Below are 18,770 nucleotides of genomic sequence, written 5' to 3' on the forward strand. Positions count from 1 at the left end.
ATATGAGACAGATACCGCGCCATTTCCTTTCCCCAAAAACCAATTATTAGTATTATTAATGAATTCAGAATCCAACCCCCTCGCCGAACACTGCGAACGCGCCGACCACCGGCTAGCCTTCAAGGAGGCGAGCATCTTGGCCGTGTCGTCGCCTCTTGACCGAACCTGTTCAAGAGGCGACATGTGGAGTCATGGCACATCCGGCTCACAAAGGAGGAAATGAATAGGACTCCAGGAACGCTCCCGTCCGCGTACTTTAGTGGACTGTGCCACGTGCTAACAAAAAACAGCAACCCTCTGCTGCTGCTGGCACACTTTAGTCACCCCTGAAGAAGGGACCGAGTCGGTCCCGAAACGTTGGGCTAAAAAAAATATTGGTTGGCGTCACTTTTCTCTCACTACAGCAACTTCTGTAATTTTCATGCTAACAATTACTAATATAAACCACAGTACTATCACGGTGGAAAGAAACGCGAGCAGCGGAAAGCTTTACTTTCGGCACAATCAGCGCAGCCTAGCGTCGGCACGCTGGCCCGAGGACTCGTGTCCAACTCCGATATGCTTGGCTGTCGCTAGGCAGATCGGCGCTTTCAGTCGGCGCCGCCGTAGCGCTAGGATCTTGTTCCGGCCGGCGCTATCGCGCCGCGTGTGTTTGAGCTCAGACAGGACCAGTGGACGATAAGCTTTGCTTGCTGCTATAATAATAATAATTGGTTTTGTGGGGAAAGGAAATGGCGCAGTATCTGTCTCATATATCTTTGGACACCTGAACCGCGCCGTAAGGGAAGGGATAAAAGAGGGAGTGAAAGAAGAAAGGAAGAGAGGTGCCGTAGTGGAGGGCTCCGGAATAATTTCGACCACCTGGGGATCTTTAACGTGCACCGACATCGTACAGCACACGGGCGCCTTAGCGTTTTTCCTCCATAAAAACGCAGCCGCCGCGGTCGGGTTCGAACCCGGGTTCGAACTTGCTGCTATGCCGGAAAGTAAAATACGGCATGATTTAATGCTGGCAATATAATTGGGCGTATAAGCGAACAGAAGTGTTGAGTGCAAGCCAGATCATATTGGGTTCGTAGATCTGCATCGAAAAAAAATGCAAAGGTTAAAGAAATAAGAACGATGACTGAAAGTGATGCTGCACATGCCTGTTATATTCTACGCTGTGGGAGCTGAGCTACCGGCAGGAGTTTCATCACATTGAAAAGAACACCATGCCAAGAGAGTCTGAAGCCGACAAGATCGATATGATCGCTTCATACCGCCAAGAAATTCATCAGAGAAGAATCGCGGAGATTACCGGAAGGGCGCTTTAGACAGTCAGCACAGTTTTGAAAGCCTACAAAACTGAAGGTAGACTCTTGGACCTTCCTCACGGTTCGCGGCCACGTTCCACAGCCAAGGAGGTACACCTACTGATCGTTGCAGCCGCCGTAGACAACCCTTTTTTAACAGAGCAGCAGATTAAAAACGAGTTCGGACTAAACGTGGATGCCCAAGTTGTTCGACAGGGCCTTCACGAAGCGGGCCTTCGAAGCTGGACAGTTGCAAGAAAACCTTTGCTTTCGGATCACCACAAAGCCGCCCGTCTACTGTTCCCACAATTGCATAAGGATTGGACAGTGGACGATTGGGGACCGGTGATGTCCACAGATGAGAGCACATTTACAACAAAGTGTAACGAAAGACTGGAAGTGTGGCGTCAAGACAAACATCGGTAAGCCTTTGTATCCCGCGTTCTTGAATTCCTATCCTGTTTATAAAGACATCGTCATGAATTCGTTCATTTAGTGCTAGTGAGGTAAGAGAAGGATCAAAATGTAACGAATATGAACCGACTACAATTGTTACATGAGGTTGCGATTGCCGAGTGCTTAGAGGACATAATATTGTCATATGCATTTTGCGAACTGCGTCGGTGGCATGGGTGTTGCTCCTTCATAGAAAGTCGAGGAAGAAGAATTGTGTTTGTGCGTGCGCGTGGACTACTTGTGGGCCAGCGGTATGTGGTCTTATTTTGCACCCTGGACATTATATATGATTTCAATGTGTTCAAGTCAGCAACATGTTCTGCAGTTACCTTAGCTGCTTTTCGGTTGCTGGACGTCATGAATTAACGGCACAAAGCGCTTTCTGAGCGAACTAAAAAAAAACATATTACAGTCACACCGTGTTCCCTGTTTTAGTGCTCTGTGCCTACTTAAAAAAAATATACAAGTGAATTTAGTTACAGCAGCAATTCTGCTAAACACGTTATACCATTTTGAAGCGCGTAGCCCAAACTAACTTTTTTTTTTCAATTTTGTGCAGCTTTGATCCCGTCTGCTTCAAGCGAACAGGCCTGAGCGGGCGCTGATCCGTGAATGTGTGGTTAGCCATCACAGCCGATGGCTTGGGCCCCTTACTGTAATGTAATTGAGCAGGTTGTCGTGCCGTGTGCTTTTGGTGGACCATTCAAGGATGGGCTGTTTTATTATCAGCATGACCTTTCTCCAATTCATACTTCACGCTCCGTGGAAAGCTTGCTAGAGAACCTTGCGAGCCGTAAACTTCCGTGGCCAGCGAAACAAGCAGGCATAAATCCAACTTAAAATGCCTCGGGAATTATAAAATCACGCTTGTCCCGACTTCAGCTGCGTAAAATGAACAAAGACTCCCGTTGGGCGGTTGTTGATGCCGAGTGGGAAAGGCTTCGCGGCCCTGAACTAGCCACAGAACTGTTGGCCTCTATGCCGAGGCGCATGGAATCTGCCATTCTTGCCGAAGGAGACTTTACCAAACACTAATTAATGCACATGTTTTTGTAGAGCAGTTGTGTTTTGTGATAGGTTCAGGATTTGTGCCAGCTTGAGTTTTTGTTTGAGGCATTCAATAAATGTGCTATGGCCTGGAAGACATTTACGCTTGAGTTCTTACAAGAACACAGTCATCGTGACAGCATTAAAGCGCGCCGTATTTTACTTTCCAGCATATCAGCAAGCAAAGCTTATCGTCCACTGGTCCTGTCTGAGCTCAAACACACGCGGCGCGATAGCGCCGGCCAGAACAAGATCCTAGCGCTACGGCGGCGCGGCCTGAAAGCGCCGATATGCCTAGCGACAGCCAAGCATATCGGAGTGGACACGAATCCTCAGGCCAGCGGGCTGACGCTAGGCTGCGCTGATTGTGCGGAAAGCCACGCTTTCCGCTGTTCGCTTTGCTTTCCACCGTGATAGTAGGTACTTGTCTCTAAAGCACCTTTCTAAGACAACAGCGTATTCACTAGACGCGCCTTTGTGAATTCCAAGCCATCGAACTGGCGTGGCGGAGTGGCTAGCGTGCTCATCTCACACTCCGGAGGTCCTGGCTCGATTCCCCAACTCCACCAATCTCCTACTCTGTTTATTTATTAATGATTCTAGGATATTGCGCTCACGGCCAACGCCGCCGAAACCGGCTTTTCTGAGACACGTGGCCCTTAACGGTTAAAGCTCGGCAGGTATGCGCTTACTCGAGGCAGGGTCAATTTGAGTCAACCCACCACGTGCAGCCTAGTTAACCGGACTCAACCGGTTATCAACTGATCTCCGTTATCTAAGTGATGTAAATATTGATCCAGTGTTTACACCTTCCCCAGTTAGGGAGAGGAGAGGACATAAAACCTGACGCAAGTATTGCTTCTTCGATGATGTTTGATGTCTCTTTGATAACAGAAAACATGTAAAATGCACTTCTGCCGCTGCACCCCTTCTTCGCCTGACATACTGGGCTCGAACCCAGTGTGCATTTATGGCCTAAAAATGCACTTAAAAAAACGGAAACATCAAAGTGGCCGTCCGCGAAACGGGCGTATGTCAAACGACAGAGCGCAATTAATAAATTTTTCAAAGAAGGTGCATCTACTTTTCTTGTCGCTACTCATTGATACGCGGAATGAACGGCAATGGTAATAAGTCGAGAGTACCCTTTAAAACTAAGTAGGCACGCGGTAGCACATAAAATTCGAGAGGACACTTAAGATCCGCCTTAAGGGTATGACGCGATAGCGTAGTGTGTTCGGCTTTTCACTCTGAGCAGCTTAACACCTCTCAGTGCATATTTAATTCTTCAGTTGTTTCAATTATTTCATTGATGAAGTACATAAACTAAATTTTCTTAATTAGCATCATCAAGCATACGTTTTTTTTCATTCTGAGCATTTTGGCACCTCGTCAATCATCAAAAATTACCGTGACACCACAAATAGACCACAAATTACCATGGACCACAAATTACCATGGACCCCAGATTGCGATGACAATTTTTTTTTACGCAGCCCCCGATTACTCCCGACACGCGACACTTATTACGCCCACGGTTTTTCGACCGAACGAGCTTTGTACGCTATCGAGTAAAGTCCACTCGCTCATTCACGCATGAAACGCCCATAGGTAGCTGTGCCCCACTGTATATACGTTAATACTCATCGCATGAAGCACCTTAGGAAAGCGAACGACCCCCAATACCGCCGACGTAGCCATTGCATCTATGCTTCATTTATGGATACCTTAGTACTCAACACGGGAAGCTATGAAGGTAAACGGTCAGGTGCACACATAACCTAATAACTAATCGGAAAAAATGTGAGCCTTGAACAGTAATTGAGACTGTCCTCATTGGTGTCCATGAAATAGCTAAAATAATGAACATTTTCAGGGGTGCGTAATCCAACCAACTCCACTTTTTCTTCAAGCGCAGAAAACTTGGAGATAGAGAGAGAGGAGGGGGCTAAACATTTATTAAGAGCATAAATACTGGATGGGTTCAGTACGAGAACCATTTGGTCGCCATCATAATCCGGCTCCTCTCAACCGATTTCTGGTCGAGGGGACTGTGGCTACGAAGGGTTGCCTCCCAGCGCTCATATGTCGGATCGGGACTGCTGTCGAAGTTTGGATTTTCTTGACATTCCCAAACTGTGTGAAAGTGTGTGCCAACTTCTCCACAGAAAGGGAAGGACGAATCGCATGTGCCTGGGTACCGTTTACGCATCAAGTAGGGATTGAAAATTGAAATCGGTTGTTGGACAAAGGAAATGGCGCAGTATGTTTCACATCTCGGCGGACACCTGAACCGCGCCGCAAGAGAAGGGATAGAGGTGGGACCAAGAGAAGAAAGGAAGAAATAGGTGCCGCAGTGAAGGGCTCCGGAATAATTTCGACCACCTGGGGATCTTTGACGTGCACTGACATCGCACAGCACACGGGCGCCTTTCCGCTTCGCCTCCATCGAAACGCTGCCGCTGCGGAGTAGGGACTGGGAAGAGTATTAGTTTGTAGTTGCCTTATTATGTGCTCTTCAAATTTGCTACAAAAAGTTCGGCTCTGGATTTGAAGAGCACATATCCAGGCGACTAGACTAGCTCAGCTTATCCAGGATATACATAGCGAAACCTGTCGGCGTTCTTTGTGTTCTTTGGCGTGGGCGTAGACAAAGTCCTAGACCAATGATTGAGGAAAGGAAGGGAGCGTAACTGGCTCCCTGGGTCAGTCTACGCCTCATTCGCGCATTGATGTACGTGGAGGTGGTGATAGCTAGAGATGCAGGCTGCAAGCAATAATGCTGACAACGTTGTGGCAGACCTGCGGCATTGCAGCAATAGGCCGCAGCGTTCATTGGGTGCCCAACCCCTCTACCCGCCGCGGTGGCTCAGTGTTAAGGGCTCTCGGCTACTGAGCCGGACTATCCGGGTTCGATCCCGACCACGGCGGCTGCATTTGGATGGAGGCGAAACGAAGGCGCCCGTGTATGCGATGTCAATGCACGTTAAAGATCCCCAGGTGGTCGAAATTATTTCGGAGACCTCCACTACGGCACCTCTTCCTTCCTTTCTTCTTTCACTCCTTCCTTTATCCCTTCCCTTACGGCGCGCTTCAGGTGTCCGCCGAGATGCGAGACAGATACTGCCCCATTTCTTTTCCACAACAACCCATTTATGTTAACCCCTCGCGATCAACCACTAATTTAACGGCCACATGCCAGGGTGGCAGGGTGTGCGCGATTAAAGAATTAAGTTGGGCTAGTTGGTGCTTTTGATCCACAGGCTGCGACATGTTGCTAGCGCTAAAATACACACAAAGGACAGAGAGCATGCAGAAACACACAGGACAGAGGCTAGACATCAACGGTCGTTTATTGCACACGTATGGGAAGAAATCACTATGTGCTTCTGCGCATGCTCGGTACACAATTCATATCTGATTAACACGATCGCTGGTTATCGCCGACGTATCGAGTACAAAAAAATAAAAGCTAAATTCCAAATAGATTGAAGCACGCGCTTTTTGCAGGTACGCAATTTCTTTACTCGTGAGGGCTATTGAAAGGGTGATCACGAATTTTTCTCCAGCTTTGTTGATACAAAAAGCCTCAAATAATTTCCTAACTACCTTCTTGTCGAACCGCTTCAGCACGCGAGTGCTGCGAAAAAGAGGGGTGCACTGTTCCTCCTCTATTTCACCATACTTCATTGTTTTGCACTTGCGGCGATGGGCCGCCAACTGGCCAACTCCCATAAGCGCTTCGACTGTTGTTCGATGCTTCCGCAATTTTTCATTCGGGCACTGGCCCGTCTGGCCTATGTAGCACTTGCAACAAGACCGTGGTATCAGGTAGACCACTCCAATGATTCCGTTAACAAACCGCGTGGCGCGCTTAGTTCCACAGGCTATGGCTTCCTTTGAGGTGTTCCCCATGCTGCACATCCTGGACATTTTGAGCGGCGCCGAGAAAACGACGCGTACGCCGCACTTTCCCGTCACATTTTTCAGGTGATGGGACAGGCCGTGCATGTATGGCACACACGCTGGACGTCCCTGGGGACCATCACTGCTGAGGTGTCCCGACTTACGTCCATGCATTACCTCTTTGACAACGCTCTCGGCGACGGACGTGAGAGCGCTGCCTGGGATGCAAGCGCTTCTCAGACGGAGAGCCTGTTGTTGAACGCTTAAGTTCACCTTGTGTTCGCATGATTTCTGAAGGGCAGTTCAAAGCTATCCCTCTCTTAAAAATTTTTGAATGGGCCGAATTATAGATTAGGATTGGCTTTTTTGACCGAGCACAATATGTCTCAGCACTCCCACGTCCGTCGCCGAGAGCGTTGTCAAAGAGGTAATGCATGGACGTAAGTCAGCACACCTCAGCAGTGATGGTCCCCAGGGACGTCCAGCGTGTGTGCCATACATGCACGGCCTGTCCCATCACCTGAAAAAGATGACGGGAAAGTGTGGCGTACGCGTTGTTTTCTCGGCGCCGCTCAAAATGTCCAGGATGTGCAGCATGGGGAACACCTCAAAGGAAGCCATAGCCTGTGGAACTAAGCGCGCCACCCGGTTTGTTAACGGAATCATTGGAGTGGTCTACCTGATACCACTCTTTTGTGGCAAGTGCTACATAGGCCAGACAGGCCAGTGCCCGAATGAAAGATTGCGGAAGCATCGAACAACAGTCGAAGCGCTTATGGGAGTTGGCCAGTTGGCGGCCCATTGCCGCAAGTGCAAAACAATGAAGCATGGCGAAATAGAGGAGGAACAGTGCACCCCACTTTTTCGCAGCACGCGCGCGCTGAAGCAGTTCGACAAGCAGGTAGTTAGGAAAATATTTGGGGGTTTGTATCAACAAAGCTGGAGAGAAATGCGTGATCACTCCTTCTATAGCCCTCACGAGTAAAGAAATTGCATACCTGGCAAAAAGCACGCGCTTCAGTCTATTGGGAATTTAGTTTTTCTTTTTTTGTACTCGATACGTCTGCGATAACCAGCGATCGTGTTAATCAGATATGAATTGTGTACCGAGCATGCGCTGATGCGCACAGTGATTTCTTCCCATACGTGTGCATTAAACGACAGTTGATGTCTAGCGTCTGTCCTTTGTGTTTCTGCTCGCTGCCCTTTGTGTGTATTTTAGCGCTAGTAATATGTCGAGGTCTGTGGTGTGCGGGCTGCCTATCCGGTGTGCGGAACGGACGCACTCAACGTTACAGACGCCAAGCCGCGTCGACTTGCCCGATAAACCACAGCTTTTGCACTCTAACCAGGTTCACCAGAAGTTAAACCGCAGCTATTTTTTTCTGTCGCTAATATTGACAATTGGTTGCCGGGGAAAGCAAATGGCGCAGTATCTGTCTCACGTCCCGGCTATAGTGTCTAGAAGGTTTTTTTCTAGGCACTATATCTCAGCGGACACCTGAACCCCGCCGCAAGGGAAGAGATAAAGGAGGGAGCGCAAGAAGAAAGGAAGAAAGAGGTGAAGTAGTGGAGGGCTCCGGAATAATTTAGACCACTTGGGTATCTTTAACGTGCACTGACATCGCACAGCACACGAGCGCCTTATCGTTTCGCCTCCATGGAAACGCAGCCGCTGCGGTCGAGTTCGAACCCAGGAACTCCGGATCAGTAGCCGAGCTCTCTAACCACTGAGCCACATCGGCGGGTGAATTAATAATTGGCAAATCAATTTTTAGGATTTCGTAACTGTGATTACCCTTCGCGCTGTGCTTCAAGGAATTGTGGCCTTCGCGCGGGCGTTTCAAACATCGTCAGTTTGGCGAGCGCGCTGCAGCGCCCACCAGTTTACGTCGTTCGGAGGCGCACGTGTCACGTGATCTTCACTTCCCGTCGGCTCTGAGGGAGCGAGTCGCGGTGAGCAACACTGTGCTTTCAGGACGCGAACCACAGTTCAATCCAAAATATGTCTAAGCGCTAGCTAAATTTCATGGTTCACACAAAAAAAAATTCATTCACGAGTTTTTTGATGCCTCCTTGAGCAGATTGGAATTGAAGAAGACAGCATGCTATTACTACTTCAATCTCTTGCGCTTTGTGAGAGCTCTGGTCTTTAGTTTTACTTCATACAGTGTCATCCAAAAGCCCGACGATTTGATAGTTGTGGTACAGGTTGCTTTAGCGGCGGCAATTAGGACAACATTAAAGCTTCTCAACTTCGATGCATCGCGGTTGCTGGACGCGGGTAGGAACTTGAAGACGAACATCATGATAATGATCATGATAGAAATCTACTCCGCCATTTGTAATAAGGGAGTAATTACTCATTGACAATTGAGTATCACACGTCTGCTCTACCTCAGGGGTTCCACTAAACATTTGACCAACACAGCTCTTACTTGTAGGTATTGATCATTCGCCCTCGCCCTACCATCAATATCGCATGCATCAATGATTATGCCCTTTTCAGGAAAGCTTTATCCGCTTTTATGTTTGTTGATGACGTGGCCTGAGTGTTGCAACAATTTTTCATTTATAATGCTCAAATGAAGCCATGACATTTTGAACTTCGTTTCAATCCTGTAACGTCATAAAAAATTATATGCTTAAGTAGTCGGCTTTGAATTTTTTTTCTCTTTTTGCATGGCTGTCTGCCCTTATGCCTTCGTACTCGTGAAAGAACCAATTTGAGCTGTGCATTTCGTTATCTACATTTTTCAATTTTTGATGATTGTTGCTAATATTTTGCCGGGCTTTTAATGGTTTGGTACTGTTTACTCCAATGTTTTTGCAGTTTGGTTACTAATGCTGTTTTTTCCCTAAAACCTGCTATATGCAACTTGCTCCTCTTCAACCAAGATTCGTTACAAATTTTCACTGCAAATGTTCACCCCACTCCCATCTGCAATGCTTCGGCGATTGAGGGTATTGTAAATAAATAATTAAATAAGCTTGCCGTAACTATCAGGTCAGTGGGTAGAGCGACAGTTCCGGTGAAGCGGTGGTGCCGGGTTCGAATCCCGAACCAGAACGAATTTCTCTTTAACTACGACGTTTCTGAGAAAGCTGCATAGCTTTCCTTTGTAGCCGTATGGCTGAATTCATGTGCATGTCAATGACTAGTTACTCCCTTATTACAAATGTACTCCACCTAGGGGTTTCCCCTAAACATTTGACCAACATCGTCATGATTTGTCAACGAAGGCAATAAATCCGCAATGCTGGCTTGACCTGTTGTTAACATGCGCTGAAGCGGAGAGAGAGGTCACTAACACTTGCATTGGAACAAAAATAGAATAATTGGTACAACAATGCACGTTCGTAGGCTTTAGCGCTGATTTGTTAGTGATGGGACAGTTTCATGTCACACGCAACTCACTATGAGGGAAAACTTTAAAACGCTCTGCTCTCACAGTACTCTTCCGAGATGCTGTTAATCAGGAATAAAACACTTTCACAAGTCGCTTATCTTGAACTTTTCAATGCTTCGTCCGCGCCATTTTCTTCACTCCTCAAATACCACATTTCGTGTTGGGGCGTCACTACAACCGGAAGGCGAATAAATGCCACTCACCAGCCAGACAACTAATGCCAGCGAATGTTGAAGGAAATACAGTTCACGTTAAGTATAGTTTCACCTAAGGCACCTTAAAATCACATGTCGATAGTCTCATGTCTTCTGGAAAAGCGATCGTACCCTAATTTTAGAAACTCGGCATACACTCTGAATAATTGAAGTTAACATTTGTGTCTTTCGCCATCGTTGCTTGCGCGCATCTCTCCCTGCCAGGCTGCTCCAACTCGTCAGTAATACAATATTTTTGAACTTGCGCTTTTTTTCGCGAATCACATGCCGCAAGACATACGGTGTTACCAAGTGTTGCAACACAAGCCAATGTCTTGTCTACGTCTAAGTCTTTGGCTGTCTATGAGGTCTTCAATCCTTTTCATGATGTTTATTTATTTATTTATTCAAGGTACCTACAGCGCCTTGAGAGGCATTATTGTAGGGGGGGGGGGGGGTAAGTACATTAACAGTAAAATTCAATACAGCACAAGAGAACAAAACAGAAATAAATGTTACAGAAAAATGATAAGAACTTCCAAAAGATAAAAGCATTCTGATTGCACCCGAGACACAGAACCAACACTGACAGCAGCATAATCAGAATATTGCAAGGTCAATTGCTGCCTGGAAATTCTCGCTCTCAAACACTTCATTAGGCAGCAGATTCCAGTCACTTATTGTGTTGGGAAAAAATGAATATTTAAATGTATTGATCCGGCAGTTATACCCTCTAATTTTCATGGTATTGTCCCTTCTACTCGAAACGTAGTGAGGTTGCCTTAAATAGAGGCTTTTATTAATTCCTGTTTTATTATTGTGAATGTCGTACAAAAACTTTATTCTAAAAACTTTTCTTCGGTGGGATAATAACTTCCAACCAAGAGCTTCCCGAAGTTCAGAACCTCTAACCTTAAAGTTGTAATTCCCAGTTACGAACCTTGCTGCCCGCTTCTGAACTCGTTCTAGCTTGTCCTTTAAAATATTTGTGAACGGGTCCCAACATACGCATCCATATTCGAGAATTGGCCTGACATTCGTAAAGTACAATGTTTCTTTTAGGCGTGGAGTCGTATGTTTAAAGTTTCTTTTAAAAAGGTTGAGAACGCAGGAAGCCCTGGCAGTTATCGCGTCGACGTGTGCGGTCCAATCCAACTTCGCTGTAAATGTGATACCGAGATACTTTACTCTGTCCTTTGTCTGTAGAACAGATTGATTTAGATTATAGTTGCCCCATATCTTCTTTTTTTTGTTTGTGAACTGCATGAGGTAACATTTACTGGTGTTGAGAGTCATCTTCCATTTGTCACACCACGCACATACCTTGTCAAGGTCAGACTGCAACAGAATGGTATCATTTGCGCACGTGACAGAACGGTAAAGAACACAGTCATCAGCGTACAGCCTAACACGGGAGCACAGTTCACTCGGCAAATCATTTACAAAAACAAGAAACAACAAAGGCCCAAGTACTGAGCCTTGCGGCACACCCAATAAAACCTGAACAGACTGCGAAGTGACACCGTTAATAAGTACCCGTTGTCGCCGTGCATACAAATAATCTTGAATCCATCCAAGAAGTCTAGAAGGTATACCTAAATACGATAACTTTGTTAAGAGTAGAGAATGTGTACTGAATGTGTACGAAATGTGTACTGAAGCCCGCTCGAACCACGCCAGCGGACGACCGCCGGCCTTTCATCATGAAAAAAGTGACGAGAGGAGAGGGAAAGGTGCGAAAAAGTTGAAACTGAAATTTTTACTTCATATAACTAAGCGTCTAACAAACGCGTTACAAAAAATCTTGGTGGAGAATATTCGTGAAAATCCCAGTCATAACGCAGCATTAATAAAAACCGCTTTCAGAGGCTATATAATGCTGAAAAACCGAAAATGTGTTGGGTCCATAGAATATTTCCTTTTTCCTCACATGTGCAATGTACTTACGACCACTCTGTTGGCTTGAGAACAAGTCTCATGGAAAGCCTCATGGCTTGAGGACATGTATAATAAGGACAAGTCTCATGGCGACAAGGCGGCTTTATTGATTTATTTCACATGGCGTACATCTGCTTCGTAGCTATCAGCGTCCGGCGGCCGGCAGGCATTGCAGTTGTGGTAAATGCACATTTTGCCAGTTACCGCCGCAGAAACAACCTTGACCGCATCTATCCATTCTTCTGGCGCCGGGACGACACTAAATGGATGGAAAAAAAACATCCGAGTTTTCACAATGTGGAAGAAAGGCGAAAAGAATAAGAGTCTGCTTTTCCCCCATGCACCTATCTGTTCATGGAGACATCTAAAGAGTCAAGAGAATGAATTGTTTATTAATGCTTAAGCACTATTTTCGTTATGCGCGGCGTGTACAGAAAGTGTCCACACTCTGTCCGCAAAATAACTCTGGTAAGCTCGGGTACGTTCCGAGGAGCGTCACATCAACTGCGCGAGACGTTGTTGTATTTGCCCTCAAGGCTGTCGCACACCCACTGCCATTTCTGTAAACTGTGCACAGTTACCAGTGGCGAGCGGCGCGAACTTGATTACTTTTCGTAAATAGTCTACAAAGCCCTCCCGTCTCTTTTGTACTATTGCTCCCCGCTATACTACTTCTCGCTATCCTCTCCCTCTCCCTTTCACCTCCGCCGGCTGCAGCTCGGACGCTTAAGATATTAGATAGCAATTTCCGCGGCCGGCAACATTCTTTTCCTTCAGTTTTTTTTAAAAACCACTACTACTACTACTACCATACCCACTGCGGGGGATTGGCCAAGACACAGGCGGTGATTGACAGGTACTTGCAATGCAGATTTCTTGTTGAATTTGAAAAAAAAAATATCAAACACTGTGGGATTGGTGACTCGAAAAAAAATCAAACACTGTGAGATTGGCAACTGAAAAAAATTGGCAATGGCTAGCTCGGCTATGCCAGGTTATACGTAGTGAGAGGTACGTTTTCCTGGCTGGTCTTGATTTGGTCACTGTATGTTTAGCAATGAGAGACATTAAATAAACACATCTTTTATTCATTTTGCTTGACAGAGACGAAGACTTCTCGATGATCTGTAAAGTAGCATGCAGCGGTTCTCGATTTTGTTGATACAGTATTCTATTTGGTAGAGCCTCTCAAGTATAAAAGCTCTATAGTAGTTCCCCGTTGTGCAGTCTGGACGTGAGGGTCCGAAGCTAAATTAAAGGCAAACTTTTCGTTCATACACTCACTATGAGAGTCCTGTTTCCTGTTCAAATCCCCTAAAGTCACACACAACTATGAAACCGTGCCGTAGGCTGGTATACACGAAGAAACCACATCAATCGTCTGCTTGACAGATGTTCCAGGTGCCATGTAGACACCTTGGATGAAAATGCCGCTTTCCAAAAGCCGAACACAGCAGGCTTCAATATTATTCACGGCGATCGAAGTGAGATGTCTGACAACGGTGGTACATTGTTTCCCGTACATATATACAGACTCCTGCGTTCTTATTTGATTCAACCCAACTGCCAGGCGACAATCTCAGGATCGGAAGAGTTAATCTTCTCTTGCCTATGCCGCCGTTTAGCAGCGGCTGGACTCTCCTCTGCATGCATGTCGAACGTTGTGATACAGAGCCCACTACTTATCCGCCTTTTATACGCAATGTTGCGCATGCGAAGCGCGGTTCGGGTGATAGAACGGCGTGCGGTGAGGCGGCGACGAAGAACGCGGCGCAGCTGTGAGTTCTCTGGTTACCATAAAATTGGCGCATGCGCACAACTGATCATCCACGTGGCGTCACGCTCGGCTTTGACGGTGGAGCGGGCGCGCGGGCGCGGCGAGGGTGAAGCGCACGCCGCACTTGGCTCCTCAATTGTAATCGTAACGGCGCATGCGCACAACTGTCCTCTCTCATGTACCGCGAAATGCTCAACTGGTAGCCCAGTGTAGCTCCCTCTACAAAAGAGAACGGGCTAACCGTGCGTGTACCCGCCGCGGTGGCTCAGTGGTTAGGGCGCTCGGCTACTGATCCTGAGTTCCCGTGTTCGAACACGATTGCGGTGGCCGCGTTTCGATGGAGGCGACACTCAAAGGCGCCCGTGTGCTGTTCAATGTCAGTGCACGCTAAAGATAAAATGATAATAATGTTTTTTGGGGAAAGGAAATGGCGCAGTATCTGTCTCATATATATGGCTCCGGAAAAATTTCGACCACCTTGGGGGTTACAGATCCCCAGGTAGTCTAAATTATTCCGGAGCCCTTCACTACAGCACCTGTTTCTCCCTTTCTTCTCTCAGTCCCCCCCTGTATCCCTTCCCTTAAGGCGCGGTTCAGGTGTCCGCCGATATGTGAGACAGATACTGCGCCATTTCCTTTCCCCCAAAACCAAACCAACTAACCGTGTTCTTTAGGAAGTTTTGAAGATTTTTTAGATGAATTTTGTACACGAGTAGCCAAAAGGTGAAATTCACAAAAATTTTAGAATTTGCTCGGGATGAGCAACATGGGTCGCGCAATCCTTACGGCTGGCTGTCGCAGGAGCAGCCATGTGCGAGTACAGTGGCGTATCGCTTAACCGCTGCCCCACTGCGGTCGTAGTGGTATGAAGGCTCACCGCCATCTGGGAATGTGAAGTGGAGAATGAACAATACGGCATATATGAGCATCAAACCACGAAGCTCCGAATGGTGTGCGGTTTGGTGGCCAACGCAATATAAGTTACACAAGAGCACAGAAAGCCACAGACATAATAAACCATAAATGCACCAATGGAGACAGCAGCAGTGCACAAGGCTTTCGCATTCATAGCACGCAATGAGAATAAACTGTTCCCGGTATAGGTTTTAGGAACTGTCGAGCGTATCGCTCTTTGGGGCTGTTAGCCGTCCCATGTAATATGATAGAGAGTCGGTCTATCATCTCCACCAAGGACAGGTGTCACTGTACGCGGTTGGTTGCATTCTATTGTGGATAAACGGGCACGACTACGAATTTGTCTGCAGCCGCAGCGACGATGCTGACTGCTCCCTGTCTAGGCATTCGGAAGTATACCCGCCACCGTAAAACAAACTATACAGGGAAGACTGGACCCTTGCGTCTTTAGTGTGCCTTTAGACCACTAGATATAACCGTAGATAGTGGGAGGGCTCCAGTCACTAAGAAAAGGAAAACAGTTATCGATTAGTTTGTGTGTATAGGGTCCAAAGTGAGGGCTTTTTTTTTGAGGTTTTTGAGCAGAGCAGAGGGGAGGGTCCTCAAGTCCCAGGCCCTTGATCTGACACGGACGGAAGGAAATAAGGGGAAACAAAATAAAAATGATGATTTTGCGTGGTTACACCAAATGTGAATTATGTGCGCTGGCACATTTATTTTCATAGCCACCGCGCTAGCTCAGTAGTAATGTTGCTCGGCTGCTTTCCAGAAAGACGCGGGTTCGATCACTATCTCATTTCGATGGAGGCGAAATGATACGAGACCCGTGTGCTGCGCAATTAACATTAACGAAACCCCTGTGGTCGGAACTATTCCAAGCCCTCTAATATGCGGCGTCCCTCATAGTCTGATTCGCTTTGGGAGGGTAAAATCCGCAAACCACTTCTATTTGCACTTCGGTTTCGGTTTTCCTGCAGTGTCAAGCAGGCTTCAGACAAATATCAGCGAAATCAGACACTGAGGCCTTAGCGCTAGCGCACTAAAACTTGATGGTATCGACGCTTTAGCTCCGCTTTAAATGTATGACGCGACAACTATTTGATGTGTTAATGCCCATATATGCGGAATTGGCCATTCTCTACTTTACATTCATAGATCACCGGGTGTACCCACAACACTACTGGTGCAGTGGTTAAGCGATGCGCCACTACCCTGTGGTGGCGGATTTATGTATTATTACCGTCAGGGCTTACGTGAAGCACTATATAGGCTTTAGGAGATGAGTACAAGACGAATAAAATACAACCCAGACAGAATACTACACACAAAAAGATCATTAGCGTGGAAAGAAAAAAAACGCTTAAAGGCAATAGAAAAAGAGGAAAAGAGGCAGCGAAAAAATTGTGGGAGCACTTTGCCAGTCTGAAGTGCGGCAAGGCGAAAGCCTTGGCATTGCCGACTGCGATTCTAGCTCCGCAGGTTCCCATACCAGTGGCACTCCCAAGGGCTTCTACCTTGCCACACTTACGATCTAGACGACGTTGTTGGCGCTTGCGGTCTGCTTTTCTCTGGCTTTCTTCTTCCTCTCTGCTTCTCTGGCTTCTCTGGTGGCGGCGCACAGGTGGCGCCACCATCGCGCGCACCGTTACCATGACGATCCCGGGTGTGACGTCACCCTCTCACGTCGCTATATCGACGTCCGCGCTATTTCGACGCATTTCATTGCTTTTTTGCTCTATAATTGGCTACAATTAACTAAATATTCACTCTAATATTATCAAACTTGTCGTGGGGGTTACATTCTGTCCCTTGTATCAGATACTGCCATTCGTTTTCTGCTATCTTGATTAGTTGCCGCGTTATTCGTCGAAGACAGCGTTTTACCGGACGCGCGAGTATGAGCCATTAAAGGCTTTCGCCTTAATAAACGACAGCGTGCTAGCAACACAGATTAAGAAAAGGCATGAAGTTATTGCTACGTTTGTAAGTGCTGTACGAAAATGATCGGTTTGTGTGATAGCCGCTGATGTGAGGGGCAACTGACTTCAATTCACAAGTTCTTAGTAAGAATGAATATAAGTACGTGACTGTGCGCTGTAATGCTTAATTTACTTTAAAGCGGTGATCAATACCAGAGGAGATGGTGATTTAACGTACCAGGATTTTAGCGCACAGTTGTTAGATCGGGTCTTTGGGAAAGAGGGAAAGACACGAGAATTTTCTCCATGAAGGAAGAGGAGGAATGTCTAGCGCAGTTTTAAGAATGGTGACGATAGTGTTACGATTTTAATGAATAAAGACGAATCGAACCAATCGATCCTGCACGCTTTAGAGGATATTAATCAGAGAAGCATGACCAGTGTCTCGTACCGAGCATGCGTATTAGGGGTTAAGTCTGCCGGCGTCTAGAGTTGTTTTCTAGGTGACAGTGGAGCTAGGGCATATCTACGTTTAATATAGCCATGCATGCGATTAGCTTTCGACGCAATATATTCGATGTGTATTTTCTATGAGAAGTCGTTAGTACTATGCACACCCAGGTATTTATAAGCTGCCGGGTCAATAGTAGCATTTTTAAGTAACGGGACAAGCCGAATAAAGCAAAATTCTCATTGATTTGAAGTTAGAAGCCTTCCATGAGCCAAACGGCGCCCCAGACAGCGATGTTATAAAACTATGCTCCAGTCTTAATGTCTCGTAACTTCGTTTATTCTTGCAATATATGGCATAAATGCCAGAAAACAGGCATATGGAGTTTAAAACAAAGCAGCGGTAAGAAGATTGATTACATGCACAGGCTGTTATGGACACGCAGGCTTTCAAGGACATTTTTCGTATAACGCATAGTGTCGATAGGTACGTTATTGTGAAACTGAAGGTTTTAAGGAACGTAAGGGGGTTCGGTTGATTAAATGTAGTTATGCGGCACAGAGCAAAGCTACAATTTAGGGCGCATTTCTGCATAAAATGTCGTATACAAGCAAATCAACGCTAGTAAGGGGAGCGTACTCCCGAGACTGCCAGTATCAGGCATCAGTGCTGGTTGGAGAGAGGAAGCCACGTGACATGTGCGCTAGTAACTAATGCAGGTTTGTGTTCGTACATGCGTAACCCAGCCGCTCGTTTTTGAAAGATCCCGCGAGATGACCAGAATTTGTTGTGAAACAAAGCAGCACGTGATGACCGTTTTGGAGATTCTGAAGTCTTAAATGACTGTTGCTAACAGCCAGATACAAACATTTATTCACAACCAAGGGTTTATCTCCAAGATTTAAAAAGTTAACTATTAGAATGTAATTGACCAGAGGAGTAGTTAGCATGATTCTTTTCTACATCTAGACGTTTTTACGAAAATTACTGCGCGGCCTGCAACGATTCACCTGATATTGAAAGCTGTGGGCTTGTCTCCGTCAGTAGGCTTCCTAGCAGCTGTCTCAAGCTTTCATCGCAGATCTGTAACTCGCACTGGTATTTTTATCCCAAGGCGGCACTACAATGGCACAACGCAATAGAGGCGGACAGGGACTTGACCATCTTTTCCTGTGTTTAGGAAAGCTTCGGCCGAATCATAATTAATGAAATATATTTACCAGTGCGGGACAGGCACCGACGGGAACGCGTGGTGGCTGTCTTGGTCTTGGCCCGAAAGACATTTGGCATCTGAAAATAAAAGCCTTTATTAAGGCCTTCGGCACTGCAAAATTATTACAAAGATGTGTACAAGTTGTTTATGGTGGTGAGTTTATGTTTTATGGCGGTTTAACGTCCCAAAGCGACTCAGGCTATGAGGGACGTCGTGTTGAAGGGCTCCAGAAATTTCGACCACCTGGGG

This window comes from Amblyomma americanum, chromosome 11 (assembly GCF_052857255.1).
Source record: "Amblyomma americanum isolate KBUSLIRL-KWMA chromosome 11, ASM5285725v1, whole genome shotgun sequence".
NCBI classification, from domain to species: Eukaryota; Metazoa; Arthropoda; class Arachnida; order Ixodida; family Ixodidae; genus Amblyomma; species Amblyomma americanum.